This window comes from Rhipicephalus sanguineus, chromosome 11 (assembly GCF_013339695.2).
Source record: "Rhipicephalus sanguineus isolate Rsan-2018 chromosome 11, BIME_Rsan_1.4, whole genome shotgun sequence".
Classification (NCBI taxonomy): Eukaryota; Metazoa; Arthropoda; class Arachnida; order Ixodida; family Ixodidae; genus Rhipicephalus; species Rhipicephalus sanguineus.
This window is the reverse complement of record NC_051186.1, coordinates 132032040-132046961: the sequence shown is the minus strand read 5'-3', so window position 1 is coordinate 132046961 and position 14922 is coordinate 132032040.

Here is a 14922-nt window from a genome sequence, read left to right as displayed (position 1 = left end):
AGAGCGGGAGGGGGAGGATCAACCCGTCGATCGAAAAGAAAAAGAACCCGGCTTTCGCCTAGGAGTTTTCTTAGGGGAATGCATTAGGGATAGTTTGGCTCTTTGGCATTGAGGCACTGCTGTACATCATGGCGTTTGTCTACAATGCCTGCTGATAACCACATAGGTGTATTTAGAGTGTTATTTCATAAAGTGCAATTTTATTGATCCGGTATTCTGTTTATTTGCTGGTGTCGAAAATAATCACCGAAGAGGTTAATCCAGAACACTCAACTGCATGAGCCCTTATTGTTCCATTAGCGAGTGAAGTATGGAGTTCTCCTGAGATGATTTTTTCCATGAGATTTACAATGAATCGAAATATTTCCAGCCTTCATAAGAAGCCCCATAATAATATTCAGGTGCTGAATGTTAATGCAATATGCTTCTATAGTGTACTGTAAAATTTGCTGCTCCAGAGTGCTCCGAGATGCAAAATTATCTGCTCCAAAGTGCTCCAAGATGAAAATTTTTGCTGCACCAAAGTGCTCCAAAACGGAAATTTTGCTGCTCCAAAAATTGCTCCAAATCAGAAGTTCTCGGTAGCATCACTGAATTATGCCAGTGGGAATTTTCATAATTTTATATTGATTAGTGCATTAATAGACCTCCAAAACTTTTCTGGTGATGTCTTAATAAAAGAGGGAAGTGATATACTATATTACTTCGCCTTATCCTCCTCTGTTTGTAGTTTTGTTGCTAATGTAGCAATGGATTCATCTAGTAAAAGGCAAACCGAATTTCTGGCCTTTTGCTTTTTCAATCTTTTAAGTTTTCGTTGTAGCTGGAGCGTTTGTTGAGTGATCCAAGCATTTTTACCAGCTGATTTTTTTTAGTTATTAGTCTTACATACTGTACTATACATTCCTGAACAATGTCTTTGAAAGTTAGCCATAGATCGTTTATATTGCTCATGTTTTCTGAGAAAGCATTAAAGGAGAGGTCCAGAAAGTCGATGATTGACTCGTCATCAGCGCGAGAAAAGTTTGGGTACTGGCGTTTGACAGTGGGATCATCATACGAAGCATCAGTTTAAGTTACAAGCACAACTTCACGATCAGATATTCCTGGTACAACATCACACAATACATGATTTTTCACAGTACCGCTAACAAAGAAAAGATCTAGGATTGAAATTGCACTTTGAATTCTAGTAGGTTGGGATACAATCTGTAGCAAATCATAATTAAAAACCATGTCTAGTATTTTGATGTCACTTAGATTTGAAGACTGTGTGGAGAAAGTATTCCAATTAATACCCGGAAAATTGTAATCACCCGCGAGAATTAATGTCATTTGGTTTTATATAAGAGCACATGTAATCATCAAGATTTTCGAGAACCTAGAGAGAGGAGTCAGGGGGCCTATAAATAGCTCCGAGGATGTATCGCATTTTCTTGATATACGTAGTGCAAAAAATGCTTTCAACACCTGAAATATCTGGCATTCGTACGAGTTGTAAATATGCCTTAAATAATATAGCAACCCCGCCACCTCCCTTGTCTCGGTCTCTACGAAAGCAGGCGTAGTTTTTCGGAACAAATTCGCTGTCGGACATCTCATCGTTTAACCAAGTCTCTCTGAGCACAGCGGTGTCTAGTTCATGAGTAAGAAATAGGGCTTCAAGAAGGACAGGTTTGTTGACAATGCTACGGCAATTTACATTAAGGATAGATTCAAGAAGGACAGGTTTGTTGACAATGCTACGGCAATTTACATTAAGGATAGATAGATTTTGGGTACCTGCTTTCTGGTGTCATTTGTTACTCTTTGAAATTTTATACCTTTTATTGTTGGTTTCATCCCAACCATACAAAATGTCATCTACATACAGCTTATACCAGCTTGAATTTTGAACCATTTGCCTTTTCATGCGTTGGAGTTTGCCACAATTTCTTTCTGGTTTCTCTAATACCGGCACAAAAGTCCTCTGTGACCGAAACAGGAGATCCCTTTAGCTTGAAACATGTCTTAAAGGGCCCCTCACCAGGTTTGACAATTTTGAGCTAATGAGCGCAATGCATACACTAGGCGTTCACGATCACGTCTGCAAAAAATTGCAACGCTACGCGCCGCGGAAATGCGTCAAATTTCAAGGTGAACGCTGCTTGCCCTTCCTCTCGCGGGCGCGCGCCGAGAGAATGAGGGGATGACGTACATGAGAAAATGGCCCTACGTAGATGGTAGTGCTGTGACGTCGCTCCTCTACGTAGACGACTGTGCTCTGACGTCGCCAACAGTAGCACGTGACACTGCGATAATTATTTGACACAAGTGTAGGCTGTGTAATTTGTTGCTTGAATAGATTCATAAAACTTGAGAAAAATAATGAGACAAAGGGAATGTGTGCGTCTTTTTCATTTTTTTTTTTCATGAATTGCAGCGAGATGCGGGGCTAATGTGCCTCTGTTTCCCGTGCGTTCGTGTCCCCGTGGTTAGCGCATTGAGCAGACGCCAGCCCTGGAAACGAAAGTAATGTTCTGGCGCGTTCGAGCACTCGTTATGCTCATTTATTCTACCGTGTCCAAGTAAACGTTAATGCGGCACTGGCTCATGACACCACCACTCTCGTGCCCGTACAAATGTCGCAACTTTCATGCCCATCCTGCGGAAACAGGCAGTACACCACAGAGAACGCCTACACAACGCCCACGGCAGCTATATAAAAAAAAGGTAGCGGCCGTGCAACGGCACTCGTGTGCTTGAGCTGGCTCGGGCATGTCATGCGCACGTGACCATGCAATCGCATGATGTGTTCATGCGTACGTGTCAAGTGAAGAGGGCAGGGAACGGATTTGGTTTGCGAAGGCTACACGGGGCAAGTGGCAAGGGTTTGAAACTTGCCTCCTCGCATCATGGTTTTGCGCCGCTACAAATTATTGTTTTTCTCAGCTCGTAGTGAACAGATTTGAAAAATTCTTGCGGCATACTGCTCTTCATTCGTCACACAACAACTTCCAGCGTCTAACTAAAATTTGCTATGTGGCCTGGTGAGGGGCCCTTTAAGTAATGATGTTTTCTCACGATAGCCCAACAACTTTATTATCACAGGACGATTTCTAGCGGATTTTTTACCTATAGTCGGATACAACTTTATTAGGCAGCGGCATTTCCTTCTCAAAGGCGGATGAACACAAGCCTGCACCAATGGGCGCACACTGACGTCATGAGTGGGACGGCCGGTGGCTCCGCCTTCAGAGAACATCGGCGCGTGCACGAGTGGGACTATTTCTTTAGTTGCGGAGGCGATCGGCAGCCACACTTCGGTCCTGGGCAGGGCCTCTCCTGCCTTCTTAAGTTGAAGTTTTCTTGGATTGTAGTGGTTAGACATTCAGTAGTTTTGGAGACTGCTTCTTCAATACCATATATTAAGGTTATTTCTCGTGCTCCGATTTTCAATTTCTTCATTTCTTTGCGCTGCAAGACCTACAGCTTCTTTAAGTTTAGCAACTGTTATTTTCATTTCGTCAACTTCACTTTTTAGTGAAAGTAATGGGGCTAGCTGATGTTCCAGATTTCCAATACGGTCCTTTAATTTGGTAATGTCGCTTTCAATTTGTTCCTGTTTAGCTAAAATATTGTTGATTGACAGAGTTATGTCAGATGGTTCTGAAAGTAACTGCATCAACAATTCCTTTTCTGTCGGTCCAGGGTTAGGTTCAATGTCACGACATGACAAAAGGTTAACCTTAAATGCGTAAATATCTATAACAAATTTTTGAAATAATCGGTGGGCATAGCAGCAGCAGCTAAAAGCGGTTATCACTTCTGAAGCAATGGGCAGGCATGTATCCACTGACCTGAACGATAAAGCAGAAAGGGCTTAGCATCTTGCTGGACCCGCCGGATGCGCTGCTGCCATGCACACTGATCGCTGCCTGTGATGAGATGTTATCCAGCAAGGAGCATGCGCAGATTTCAGTATGTTCGGCGGAATGACTTCACGTAAAGTGAAGAAACTTGCGTTCAAAGGAAAGTTGCTGCATGATGAGGAAGTCGCACATTTGTGCACAAGTTCTTTAATATGACTGTCCATGCATGGTCACCAGTAGGACTCTAAGACGAGTTTTGGTGCACCTTATTCCTAAGTGTGGCTTGTGTGACTTGTGGGCCGATTCCACACAGTGGCGTGTCAAAGATGTAGGTTCGACATATCTGTCACCCTGGTACAACAGAATGTCACAGAGAGCTCAGTGTGCACGTCTAAGTAAGGTAGGAGCTCTTTTGACAAGAATTGCTTGTCAGGCCAAGCACTTGTGAACTGTTTGAGAGACAACCAGCTGATTGTCACTGCTTTTTAAAATAATTGCATGGGCACTTGTGGAGACAGGAGACATAAATTCTTGGGTGCATCGCAGATTAAGCTCTCTACAGGCAGCCAGGAGAGAGCATCTGCCACGTTGTTTTTGCTACCTTTATTGTATATCACTGTGTAGTTGTGACACAACAACCATGAAGACCAGTGCACAGTCCATGGATCGACTGTGCATGGACCTATGCCTTTCGCTCAATAAAGCATAGAAAAAGCAGCATGATCTGCCCACAAGATGAAAGCTCGTCCCACAGATAAACATGCCAGGGCTCACAGGCCCAAATGCATGCAAGGGCCTCACATTCGCCGACTGAGTACTTCCATTCATGTGGTTGCAGAGCATGTGGGGTGAATGGGACAGTTTGCAGCTACTTTCTTTTGTCCTGTTGAAGTACAGCACTTGATCCGTATCCTGAGGCATCGATTGTAATGTACACGGGCAACTGAGGATCAAACTGAACTTCACAAGATGTTAGCAGAGCTGCTGCTGCAGTGCAAGTGGCTGTAGAGAGCTTTTATTCCACTGCCGCAAAATTCGTGGCTTTCATAGTAAGTGTTCTCCTTTGACATTTGTTTTGCACTTAGAGTACAACGTGTTCATATGGTTCAGATATATTCGCATTTTGCTAGCATAGGTGTGTTAAATATACTTGCCTTCAGCGTGTGCGGGGCCGGAGTTGAAACCGAGCCCAGCCACGAAAATTTGTTTTCTTCATTTATTCCGTTTTGCGTGGCAGAGGGTATGACGGGCAGACTGACAGTTGTCTTGCCGAGTCAGCGTAGAAATCCTCACGCATTCAAAAAAAGTCACAGGGTACCTTATGCATTCGCCTAAGATGACTCGAAGGCTAAAGGCACCCAGTGTGGCTATTTTACCATGACTTTTATATTGACGTCCAGTGTTTACTAAGTATCACTGATGTAACTTTCACTAATTACCTCAGTAACACTTTTTCTGGTTTTGTTATTATCATATAATTAACTTTCACTTATTAACTCACTCCATTTGCTTTGATTGTCATCATGTGCAGCACAATCATGCTTTCACTTACTTTTGTACGACTGTTGCTCCTCTAGATGTCGGTAAGCTGAGCCACGCGAACGCCGTTTTTACAGTCAAGCTGTGTATCGCTAAGATCAGGGGCTTTGTGGTGTCGTTTCTGTGCAAAAGTCTAGTTTCCTCAGACTCTCCGAGATGGCCGTAGTCTGCACTGGAATATGATGAAACCAGCAGCTGCCATGCTTGCGCTCTGCCAGGACAGACATGCACGTTGGGGTAACAGCAAACAATATAATAACAAAGAGATCCTAGGGCCTTAATATTTTATTAGACTGCTTATATAGACCCTAAAAAATGTTTCCCCAGCAATGCATTTGTTTGAAAGTGAAGGCGGCTTTCAGGGGATCAGTGTAAGCTTGGTCTTTGTAAGCTGGCTTTCCCACATGCTGTGATGCAGTGAAGCTTACTCATAAATTCCACGTGGGAGCACAATGAAATAAATGAAACCAGCTGCTGCCGAGTAGCACATTCTGTGTATGTTATGCAGTAGCTGTGGTATGGCCACGTATAGTTGGAACTCCTGAAGACGAATGTGCCTAGGATGAAAAACTTGGGGTACAGCAACGGGAATGTCGCCAGCAGGCAACAAACATCAATGAAGATCATGCACGAAACGCCCAGGGCTGGGCAAAGATACTTTGAAATTGTATCTTGATACGATACAAGATACTCAGGCAAGAAGTATTTGAGATACAGATACAAGATACTGCTGCAATAATTGTATCCGATATGATACATTCGCGAATTTGTTTTTATAAATCCATATTGTTACATGAGTGATGAGTCGCTTGCATGGTAGGCTATTTACAAGATATATTTGCAAGAGCGGTTGCGGCGCTGAACAGTCCGGCTCCGAGCTCGATCAGCGAACGACCTTCGTCCTCTTCTACGGGTGCACACGCGCGTCGACAGTATGCATTCCGGCAGCCTATGTGTAGCAATATTATGTAGCAGCAAACGCCTATGCACAAAAACTTCTGTTTGAAAATTTTTAACTGTTATTTTTTTCATTTATTTATTTACATCATACTGTAGGTCATGTGGACCAAGCAGGAGGGGCAAGGTACAACATAGGAAATATACGTACAAGGTGCAATTGAAAATCTGAAACGAAGGAAGGCAAACAAACAAACAGCTCTAAAATGAAATTTTTGGGGGGAAATAGTCAGAATGTAATTCTGACTTTAATCAGGGAAGTCCAGATGATGAAAAGGTATCAGGTTCCATTCCTCAATAGTTCGCGTAAGAATAAAATGAAATAATAAAAAAAAATATTATGAATAAAATGTCTGTTAGTATCTCAAAATTTTGCCCTTCTTGCTGGAGCAGGATTAGTTTCCTTCCGAAACAACTTATTGGGGTTTGTTTTAGCTTCTTCACAGGACAGCCCTTTATACACTTCGCGACAGCGTTTCTTGCTTGTAATTTTTGCAATTGTTGGGAGTCGCTGCTCAGCTTGCCGACCAGCTAACGGGTTGCCATCTAATCACAAGAACTTCAATAGCAAGCCTTCGCACGACAGCACAAATACCGGTGCGGACTTTTACCTTCTCCGTAAAAGACCGTTTTCGCAATACCGGATCACCGGACAAGTGCACAGCAACAAAAACGCTGGTAGCGAATTTTCGTTAAATTTTTATTGACGCATCGTGTATACCAGGGGTTTTAAGCACGCAGCCCGGCCCGCACATTTTATTTTCTTAATAAGTATGTACATCAGCTAAATTGACATGACTGATCTCAAGCATTCTTTTCGTGAGGACATGAGGTCACCATGTGTAGAAACATAACCGTGGAACAAAAGCTCGGTTCAATCCCGGCCGCGGCAGTTGCATTTCGATGTAGGCGAAATGCTAGAGGTTCCTGTACTGTGCGATGTGAGTGCACGTTAAAGAACACCAGAACTTTCCAGAACACTCCACTACAGCGTCCCTCGTAATAATATCGCGGTTTTGGAACGTTAAACCCCAGATATTATTATTATTAATAAAAACTCGATATTTCAGAATCTGCGTCCAGATTTCAGTCATTCTGTAGAACGGTATCGATGTTTCTCGAATCCTGACTCCAATTTACTTTCAGAAATGACCTATGTATGAGGTATGGGAAAGGCTTCCTTTTAAATGGCAATGTTAGCTGCCCTCTTGTTGAAGCCGCTTCGCTCCCCCCCTTCTTCACTTTACTGTGCTGGCTCTTGCGGGACTGCATTTAGTGACTGCGCCCCGCTGGTTATAAGGTGACTTTGAGACCACTGGTGTATATGTAGATGACCTAAAACTGCAATGGATTTTCATATTCTACTTATCTGCTAGCGTAAAGGATTTTTGGTTGATATACTCACTAAGTGCAATCTTTTAACAATTTTTCTTCAACGAGAGAACATGTGCAACCCAGAAACGTCTCAAGTGTATTGTATAGTTGCACAAAGCGTTGCGGAATACCGCCTCTATTCGCGCTATTGCCACTTATAGTTCCGATTACGAGGCAATTAGTAATAGTAAAAAAAAATTTAGGAAGGCCTAATACAGGAAAACAAATATAAGTAAAATAGAAAGGCGGTTCCTTATTGAATGAGCTCAGAAACACTATACAGATGGTGCCCTTAATAGCTATGACAATTAAGCATGAAATATCGTCAACTCACCCGTGAAGGTGAGACAATAGAAAACTCACTGCCTATGGAAAATTGCCTGAAACAACTCGTTAGGACGCTCATCAGAAAAACAGAGCATTCGGTATAACAACGTTTCTCAAACCCCCTTCCTAACATCTTTAACGTGGCTCCTAATAATTTCCATTGTTATAACGCAAACTGAATTTTGCTATTTTACTAAGCGGTAAGCAGAATGTTTTGTACTGTGTACAGACGGCGAGCCCACATAATTATATATCTGTTTTCTAAATCGCCTTGGCAACGTGTAAATGTGTTAACAGTATTCGACAGTCAAAAGAATAAAGCAGAGATCATATTTTGGTAGCCCGTTGCAAAAGATGTACTGCAGTGACCAGACCGTGAAACACAATACAGAGACCTAGGTAATGTGTGGGATGCAAAAGGACAGCTACGAAAGCAATCGTGCTAACATTCAAATTGTGATTTCATAAATTCTTTCAATAAAGATAGCAGGAAGAACAAATACAGTAGGCCGTGATATCTTCTGTTAGGTAAACGCTTGCTCTCTTATATCTAGCATCAGTACCAGTAGTGCTAAAGTTATTAGAATCTTATTTGCATATTAGTTAATTCATTGCATGTAAGGTAAACTTACATCCACGAGGTCCTTCAAATCGCCGATATGTAAAAGCCACGAGACGCAAAGCAGCAACCCCATCCTTGCACGCATCAGATTTCGTTACGAAGCAAGATGCAAGAGAATCTTCAATAACGACACTATAGAAACATCAGAATTTGCAGAATAGATGCTGCACGCATCGGAGTACTCAGTGCAGTACAGTGGTTAAGAGCAAGTTTCATGGCATTGGCGCAACTAAAAAGAAAAAAAAATCTAGAAAACAAAAGGTACGTGGACTGGGTGTTGACGTCTGTGCACTTGTTTCGGTCGGGACTGCGGGAGCGCTGCCACGTGACTCTGCTCCACCAATAACGGCACGCATACCTGATCTTCTGCCCTCACTGGAGGGCACTGGCGGAGAGGTAAAATTTCATCACTGCCTTTAGTTTTGTTCAGATGGCATAGTGGCGCTAGTACCAGCTTGAGGAGCAGAGTTCGGCCGGCGATTATTGTTTCTTACGGTTGTGTTGCGTTGTATCTTAAGATACACGATACATTATCGAATGTATCGGAAATACAGATACTTGTTTTGCGAGACGTATCGCGATACAGGTACAAGACGCCGAAAGAGTATCTAAGATAGTATCTTAGATAGTATCTAAGATAGATAAGAGTATCTAAGATATGTGTATCTTCGATACTGCCCAGCACTGGAAACGCCAAGCGCATGTGGCAAGCCACACAAGACGGCAGATGTCGTGAAGCGAGGAGTGTGGTCTTGTAGGTGGGCTTGGCGAGCAGATGTAGCTAATATGCACCTAGATGGCAGTGTTGTCATTGATATGCCGCCATAGACTCCGCATAGTGGTTTGAACGTTGATGGGCACATTCACAACCTGGCCTTTGATACTAAAGTGGCCTCCACCATGTCGCCTCCGTGTCATGTGCTGAACAGCTTCTCAGGTCATCCGCCTTCACAGAGTGGAATCACTCACAAGTTTGAGCAGTGGAGCTGTTTATGCCAGCCGTTGGTTGTAATCTGTCAAGAGAAAACTATCATCATCATGAACCGGCATGTTTGTCCTCTTTTTCTGCTTCCCTCCCAGAACACGTGCACCGATTTGTCCGGCGTGGGATGCAATAACTCTGATGGTTGAGATAATGAGTACAGAGAGAGAAAGAAAGAAAAAAAAAATTCTTGGCGAAAGAAATTTCTTCAGGCGAGATTTGAACCCGCTACCCTAAATCCGAAGGCAAGCATCGTAACCAATCTGCTATCCAGGCACATTAGCAGAGCATAGCCGTATAGTATCGTATACCAAGGGGGTGGGAAAGGAGGAGGGGACAGAAAGAAAGAAAAAGAAGAAATACAGAAAGAGAGAGAACGAAAGAGGAAGCAAGAAATAGAGAGAGACTGAAAATAAAAGCAGAGCGCAAGAAGATGGGATGGGCACTTCTTGTGCTCTGTTTTTATTTTCAGACAATGCACCAACTCGCCCAGCAACGCATTCTGTTAAAATAGAGACAGGAAGAAAGAGAGACGAGCGACAAATGAAAAAAATGTGTATATAGAGAAAGAAAGAAGTAGAGAGAAAGAAAGAGAAACAAAGGCCACTCAGCTCCGCACATTCTTCAGGCTTGGCCCCACTAGTGCGAAGCTGAAGTAATTTTTGCAGCGAGGCTGTGTACCTCTATCCCGGAACGGTTTTGTCTGCGTGGACTAAAAACGAAACGCCGGGCCCCTAAACCACCAACAGACGCTCGCGTGCTCCTCTGCTGGCAGATGTGCACGTTCCTTGCGTTTTCACCTCGGGCGCTGAGGAAGGGCATTCGGAGAGGTTGACAGACGAGCCGACGAACGCGTTCGCTGTAGACTCGTGCACAACTGCAACAAGGACAACATGTGTCTCGGACACGCTGCGGTCGCAGGGTGCATTGGTTCCGTCTTTTTCGTGTGTTGTGACTGAAATATCGCCTCGACATCTGTGATTTTCATGTCCAGCAATCTGGGACATCGACTACTGCGGCAAAGTCGACCCCAAGGGGAAGCGCTCGGCGTAACTCTATGGGGAGCGATCTTTAAAGAATGATTACTAAACAGTGCCTTATTTTTCGCAATTTGCACTCAAGGCACTTAACGCCGACAACGTTCTTATGCTGTACATGGCGAATGGTTTTAATCCGCCGCTGGCAGGATTTTTTTTCCCGAGACACTTTAGTGCCTCCATTGAAAATGCATGGGGTGATGTTTTAAAAGTAAATTGTAGCGCAACGATCAATTATTCGCAATTTGCACTCTAGTGGCATATACACTAAACCTTTCTAAGTGCTTGCAATTTGGTGTGATTATGCTGGGTGGATTTCTTTCCCGAAGAGTTTTTCTCAATCTATACTGCGGGAAAGCAGCCCTACAGGGGTAAAAAGATTATCTATCTATCTATCTGTCTGTTTATCTATCTATCTATCTATCTATCTATCTATCTATCTACCTATCTATCTCAGGCACGTAGGCAAGGGGGGGGGGACGCCCCCCCCCCCCCCCCGAAATTCTTCGGGCCTTCTATATTCCCGGGCAACTTTTGTTTTATTTTTGCCATGGAAATACTTTCTTTCGAACAATTAGGCCTTGGGCCCCCCCACGAAAAAAAATCCTGGCTATGTGCCTGATCTATCTATCTATCTATCTATCTATCTATCTATCTATCTATCTATCTATCTATCTATCTATATCTGCCTACTACTTTGTGTTCTCATGGCGGGTTGCCTAATGGGATGTATACCAAAATTGGCATGGCATAACATGACTGTATGACAAACATAAATGACAGCCCATGTCATGAAAATCATGACATGCGTGTCATAAATGGCATGATTTATTTGCCATGGTATTGGCGCTCTTGCAGCCGTTTCGTTAATTTGATATAAACCGAAATTTGTATATTATGACAACAGTATATGTCAAATATAACTGACAAGTCTTAAGGTGCAAATCATGTAAGGCATGATTTATGTCATGGTCTCGGGACGCTCGCGGCCGTTTAACTTAATAGATATGCAACAAAAGTGTTATTCCATGACGTGACTGCATCACGAACATAAATGACAGGTGGTAACAGGAAAATTATGACATGTCTGTCATGTGCGCCATGACTTACGTACCACGGTCATGGGGAGCTCGTGACCATTTTGCTCGCTTGATATACGCCAAAAGTGATGTTGTGTGACGTGACTGTTTGACGAACGTTTATGACAGGTGGGAAAAAGAAAATAATGGCTTGCATGTTATGCATACCGTGATTTATATGCCACGCTCATGGTGAGCACGCGGTCATTTTTCTCGCTTGATATACACCAATATTGGTGTTGTGTAATGTGACTATATGACAGGTGGGAATAAGAAAATAATGACTTGCATGTCATGTATAGCATGATTTACATGTCATGCTCATGGTGAGCTCGTGGTCGTTTTTCATGCTTGATATACCAAAATTGGTGTTGTGTGACATGACTATGCGACGAACATTTGACATGTGAGAATAAGAAAATAATGACTTGCATGTCATGTGAGCCATATGACTTACGTGCCACGCTCATCAGGAGCTTGGGCCATTTCGCTCGCTGGATATACACCAAAATTGGTGTTGCGCGATGTGACTGTATGACGAACATTTATGACGGGTGGGAATAAGAAAATAATGACTTGCATGTCATGCATAGCATGATTTACAGGTCATGCTCACGGTGAGCTCGTGGTCATTTTTCATGCTTAATATACACCAAAATTGGTGCTGTATGACGTGACTATATGACGAACATTTATGACAGGTGGCAATAAGAAAATAATGACTTGCATGTCATGCATAGCATGATTTACAGGTCATGCGTAGTCATTTCGCTCTCTTGATGTACACCAACCAAGATGGATGTTGCGCGATGTGACGTCTTTTTCTGAAAATAGAGCACATTTTCGTCCACGTGCTGTTTTTCAAACTTCAAACATTAGTAAGTCAGAGCCTTGAATTTAACAATGAAGATGTATTTTTAAGATGGCTTGGCTGATTACAATCGCTATACATTTATGAGCAACGCGCCTACTACAACCCGAGGTATAAGTTAGTGTACAAACAAATGCATTATCCCAGCAGATACTGAAGAAACAAATTGCCCCTGCGCGTTGGTTTCCATTGATACCCCCACATGAAAGGGGCGAATACTGTATGCATAGCCTGATCTATATCTCACGAGCAGTTTAGTACCTGACACACGTAAATAACCTTTGCGACAAGGAAGACCTTGCATACGTGGGCACAGGCGAACACAGAAAGTTCTCACCCCATCCATGCTTGCGAGGCGCGCTTGACAAGCGTGAGTGCTTACGAGCAGTGCGGCTCAGTGTTCCGTATTCGATGCAAAGGCACAAGGTGCCCGAGCGGTGCACTGTTCCAACTAATACCAGCAGATCTAGAGGGTTTTGTTCCCCATCAACCAAATTTTAGTTTTCTCCATATTCACGACCGCTGCAGACGCGTGACAAAACTGCTTAGTCTTCTTGAACACTACTTTTGCCAGCATAAAAATACGCTATGTCGTAATTTTAGCATTAAAAGCTTAAACAATAATAAAACATCATTCGTTCAAACATGCTGACCATGCAAATAATATAGGTAGCGGGAGAACTGCCCCTATGGGTGTTAGTAGGGCGATTGTACTGCACGAGATATGTCACCAAGCTACTATCCCTCGACCTTGGTAACGTGTTTTGCGTATTTTTGAAGTTCTTAATGCATTTGATGGCATCAGCTTTATAGGTCGTTCATTCTTAACTCGATAAAACTATCAAGATGCCTTTCCCAAGTTGTGGGATTACAGGAATGGAATTAACTGCCCGGCCATTCCCGGAGTGGGAATAGACTAAGTTTTTTCATTTCGAGGAATTGAAAGAAATGGAACTGCGGCAAGTTCTATTTCCCCATTCCGCAACACTGCTTTCCACCCACTGCAAAGCGCTCAGCCATAATAATTTATCATCATCAGCCACAACACAAAGTTCACATAATGCCTTATAGATGTGTAGCGGGTACTACGATTCTCCGAAAAGTTACATAGTGGGAACTTCGCTACTTCAGAAAAATTACGATGATTCATGGCGTAGTGGGTACCTTGCATGTGTACTTGTATTAGTTGCCGCAAGAGACTCTACGATGGGCTCTACAAAGTCCGCTCTTCCAGCATTCGCTGTGACTGTGCTGCGTGTTCCGCGCGTGCCTGGCGATCTTTTTATAAAAGCAGTGGTCTCGCACATCAGAGAGTACACTAAATGACGTGCTGGGGTTTCTATTCAGGATGGCCCGAACATCTCGGGAACACGAGTTTTCTCCGAACTCGCCCTACGGCGGTCACGATAGGAAGACAACGCGAAGTGCGCGATAGCAGCGTTTATAAAAACGGCTACAAGAACGGCATGGCGTAGCAAACGCATGTGCAGCGTTTGCGGCGGTTTTCAAAGGAACACCGCATGCGAACGCGTCAGCACCGCCACTCAGTCAGCGTTTCAATAGTGCAGAGGCATCAGCGTGATTATCGCGCTGTCTTTTTGCCAACTGAACATCGCGCCTCCCAGGCGTGTTCGTGGGCGTTTGTCGTCTTTCGGGCAAGTTCTTTTGTTCCACCGGCAGCATGGAAATTTCCACTCTCGAAGGCAACTAGGGCGCACACACAGCACTCTCGTGCAGCTCGTTTCGCTCCTCTCGAATAGAATATTACAGATAAATAAATGGACAGGTTACTTCTACTTACATTACACATCTGAAGATTTTAGGGGCGAAGCTCCTTATAGCGGCACCCGTTCGTCCCTCGTAGCGTAGTATGTAACCAGTCTTATGCTTTGACCTGCAAGGTGGTGCCGGTGGGAGATTTTTCCTGTGCGTTGTTGAACAATAAAAAATTCGCAGCGTTAGCTAAAAGCCGACTTCTTCTGTCTCTCATTCCCATTAGCAGCCATTCTTTACCTCCAAGGTAGTGCCTGGTGAGATTTCTCCTGTGCGTGATTAAACAATAAAAATTTTGTTCAAAACGCCGTTGATTGATGAAATAAACCAACAAAAGACGCCAGATGTTTTGTAAAAGCAAAACGAAAGAACGCCAGATGTTTCTAAAGCAAAACGAAAAGACGCCAGCTGCTTAACGAAAGACGCCAGATGTTTTCTAAGCAATGGTTTTCTAAACAATGAAAATTCACAGCGTACATGTAAAATTAAAGTGCGCTGCAAGTCGTCATA